This window comes from Asparagus officinalis, chromosome 5 (assembly GCF_001876935.1).
Source record: "Asparagus officinalis chromosome 5, Aspof.V1, whole genome shotgun sequence".
NCBI lineage: Eukaryota > Viridiplantae > Streptophyta > Magnoliopsida > Asparagales > Asparagaceae > Asparagus > Asparagus officinalis.
The window spans coordinates 11136989-11141514 of NC_033798.1; positions in this window are offsets into that span (position 1 = coordinate 11136989).

A 4526-nucleotide genomic window follows, 5' to 3' on the forward strand; every position below is an offset into this window, starting at 1 on the left:
TACGACGATTCTATATACTACAAATCCTATATACGTGATTTAGTATTTCTAGAATATGTAAAAAATACAATCTAATCACTATAGACAAAAAGAAACCTTTAACACATGTATGCATGTCGACACGTTTGAAAACAATTATCTTTCTTTCAAAACTCTTGTTAGGAAAATTTTTAGATCTAGATCTGCATTAAGAATTTCGTGGGTGATCTTTATTAATTGAAAACTTATTCTTTTTGCAACATATAATATAAAGATATATCTTTATACATAAAATAGCATTTTAGGCTCATAAAACAAAGGAAAAACTTTATTAAAAACGTTTAAAACATAGGTGCAGGATTGGGCCAGATGAAACTCGCCCGAGGGGTGTTGATGAACTCCCAAAAACGAGTGAGAACGATCCTCCTTCACTAAACACTGATGGATCTCGTGTTAGATCCTCCAAAATCCTCCAAGAATCACCAAAGAAAAGAGGTTTAGGGTTTGAGAGAGAGAGAGAGAGAGAGAGAGAGAGAGAGAGAGGAGAGAGGAGGGGGCTGAGGCTATTAGGGTTTAAAAGAGGGTTCTGAGAGCTTCAAAACAGATATATATACTTAGGTATACTCCCGGGTTCAGTATAAACAAAAGCAACCTGAAACAGAGATAATTCTGGTGTCTGCACGCCCAGCAGTCGACCGTATAGAAACCTGCACACATGCTAGGATTCGATATATTGGCCATAACATTCTCGTCCGACCTCCGAATAAGGTGATTTAAGATTTGTTGGAAAGCTATTGAAGAGACCTAGAACTTCAATCTTTTACACTTTCTCAGAGTCTAACTGAATTAGTACATAAAATATAGAAACTCATAACTGGTAATAAATCTCAGATTTCTCTTTTGGCTTTTGTGCATGTCTTGCACATATGCACTCATATATTCACAAATATATATTAAATTGATCTCAAATAAATTCTTATCATATTCAAACATCAAAATATATTATTTTTCACCATATAACATATTTATCATTATTTATCATAAAATATTCAAAATTTTGGGGTTTTACACATTCGTCCATCGTATTTCCAATTGGTATGGAATGAGGTCGCCCAGCTGTTTTCTTATAGGGGAAGTAATATTCACGGCCCTACCTTGTGTTTAATGTCCACTATCGTATGGTGGATGAAAGCGCTCTTTACATGTTTATTGGTAGTTGTTATGGTCATACACCATACCAAAATAGAAGTATCGGAAGAATACCTGCATAAGCCCAAGCGAGCTATGATCCGAATAAACTTTAGAGGCTCAAAAGCACAGTCAAAGCCAAGACCCTCGACTAGACGAGCAAACAAGCCTTGTTTTGACTGATAGGTCATCATGACCGACTCGAAGAACGTGATCAGTCGTTCCCTCACAATTAAGACGACTCCTCGAGCAGATGACTCGATTACATGCCCGACCCGAAGTCCACTCGACTGTCGGGTCGCCAAATCATAACGATGGCTCATGGATCAACCCGCCTCGACTAAAGGGATAAGATCCAACCGGGATCACTTCAAATGTCACTCGAAGCTACAACATTGACCGGTCCCATCAAGATATACGCTTTGACAAGGATCTCCTACACGAGCCGCTTATTCAGCTTACAAGTCATTTCCCAGAAGATCGCCATAATGCTTTCCTATGCACGAATGACTTCTCCTCCAATCACCAGCCGCCACCTGGAGAAAGAAGGACGGCCACACAACCGACCTACCCTACACCCTGCCTACTCTGATAAACCCAGAGGACTGAGAAGACTTCTCTCCCCTAACACCGAGTGACTTCCCTCCCAGTCGCCTATCGACACCTAGAGTAAGAAAGATGACTCAGCAGCCTGCATGTTAACCTTTCAAACCGCCTCCTGTGCATAGTCAACAAAAGCCAAAATTCCTCGCAAACGGCATCGTCAACGTATGAGAGCAAATTCGACGCAAACATCGAAGATCATTCCATCGCTACGAGTAAGAACCCAGTTTTTACAAAGGAAGGAAATCAATTCGTTCTCTTCTTTTGTATTCAAGTCTGCTATCGAATTAAGAATACATATCAATTTTCTTTTTTTTTCATTGCAAATTTCCCTACATACGAAAGATGGCCGATCTCGCTGGGACTTAGGCTTTTCGCATGAGAGTGGTGGCAGTCCGACGTAACATGGAACTATATAGAACTCTCGTCGTGGAGTTTGATAAGCTAAGTCGGGAAGACATTATCCTCTGGAGCTTAGCCCCAGGCTAAGCACGATTCGCGAAAGACTCCAGGAAGGTCAATTCTGTTGTTGGTGCCGAGAAGCCCTTCCTTCGGCCGAGGAAACTCAGCTAGCTCTGCTCGGAAGATCCCAAGGTGCCGGCGTCGCAGAGTTCTTCGGCACAAACGGCCTCGGAGGAGACAGAGCCCTGATAAGCGTCACACGCTGCTGGTAAGGTTTGAAAAGCCAAGAGAACGCCGCTCGCCGACGGAGAAGATCATATGACAGTAGCGATTTACGTGAAGCCGATTGTTGGCCCACGGAAGGATCGGCTGCTGAAAATCAGCCGAGCTCTTTAGTGCTTCCCAAGAAGAACGCTCTACTCGACGGCACGATGCCGATATGGAGCTCGGCTTATCGAGCGAAACGCGAACCAATGCACGTTTGTTACTTCAGTTTCTCAGAGGCGACTGCCAAACCAAACGCGACCTCCGAGTCGCTGTTTCCACGAACATGACGTCTCAGGATCTGTTTCACTAATTAAACGCGCTCAGGGGACGCGTTGCAACTTAACTGCGCTCAGGGGGGCGTTAACTAACCGGACCTGGGGCGGTTAGCCAAACATGACCTTCAGGGGTCGAGTTTTATCATTTAAGTTTAGGCTCAGCCTAAGTTTCCAAGATAAACGCCGACCCCTCGTTATCCTTCAAATAGAACGCGTTTCAGAGGTCCCGGTCGAAGGTCAGGTGGCCTTTAAAATCCACGTTCAACGAGAACCAATTCGCTACCCAGGGCGGGTCCATTCCGCTCACCCGGGGAAAGTTTACTCCCAGTTCGCCTGCAGGGAATTTTGGTCGAAAGAAAACAACATATAAGCAGCTCAATCATATCATATGAGAGGTTATCTTCAGCAGTCTGTTGAATGCATTGTTAAGTGCATCCGCACTCGGCGTCCTTTCGACAGTAAGTTGACGAACGTCGTTAGGCCTCAAATGACAACGCCGCTACAGAAAGAGAAGCTGAAGCGCTTGATACCCTCAGTCAATATTATATGAGTCGACGAGGGAGCTACATACTGATTCCGATGAGTGCAGGGTATCCCGACTTCCGAAAATTGTGACCAGTTCGAAGGAGTATATCAGTATACGGATCGGCAGGAGTATTCGTCGGTTATTTCAAAGTTAGCAAGGCATTGTACAAGTGGGACTCTCACAATAGTCCGGAATCTCTATCTTTAAGATTCCCTGTCGGTGACGGAAGGTCTCGCTACACGCGGGAACATGACATAGCAAGAAAGAAGTGAGGAGCTCACATACAATGATTCTTATATGTGAAGAGATCGGCAGCGGACTATTCTTCACAATTAAAATGGATATGTTTGAGTTATACCTAAGATACCTATTGCTGAAAAAAGTTTACTAAAATAGTCACTTGATTACTCTCACGTAGCATAATGGCCGATTCAAATATAGAGGAAAAGCAATATTTAACATTATATTTAATCATTTTCCAAAACTTGTTTATACGTATTTTAGGTTTTCGCTGGTAATTTCATCTACAATCTATATTCAATTCAGAAAGTACCTATGAACATATAAGTTCTAAGACGTGCATATGCAACGAAGAGAGTAGTAGGAGAATACACCCTCTAATGTCTCCTCCCAAGCGTTGAGATCACTTCTTAACGTGGATCAAATATGGAATTTCATACCTCGCTTCCTGCAATATCAGTCAAGATAACGTCCTCACGCCCTGTCTCTGCGAAGTGTTTTGTTGTAAAGGCGAGTGTGCGGCCTTATCTTTCCACATGCTGAGTGGATCAGCTCGCTACCAAAACCAAGTTAGGCCCACCTTTACTTTTTTAAACATATTATGTAATGTACAGGATGGACACTAATGATCCAAATTCAGAAATTTATCTGTCCCCAAAAGGCAAATCTATACAATTTATCTTTTCCCACACGTATACTAATATATACAATGTGAGAGAAAATTATGAAATTGTGGAAAAGCAACTAACCGCCTAAGCGGAATGATCCCTTGGAGTGTACATGGACTCTTGCCACCTTCTCAAGAGCACCTCTTAAAAAATGGATTGAGACACTTAAGAAATTCTTAATGGTTATAAGACGACTGCTGAAGTACAAGAATTTTCCAGAAAATGATGAACAGCCAAAAAGTACAATAAAAAATGTGTGAGGAAAAGAAGGTAATTCCAATATAGCAACCTACAACCACCCTGTATTTTAATATCTTACGAAGGGAATCCACAGCAATTCGTATTTCCCACATAAATGCCGTCACCCCCAGTGTCCTA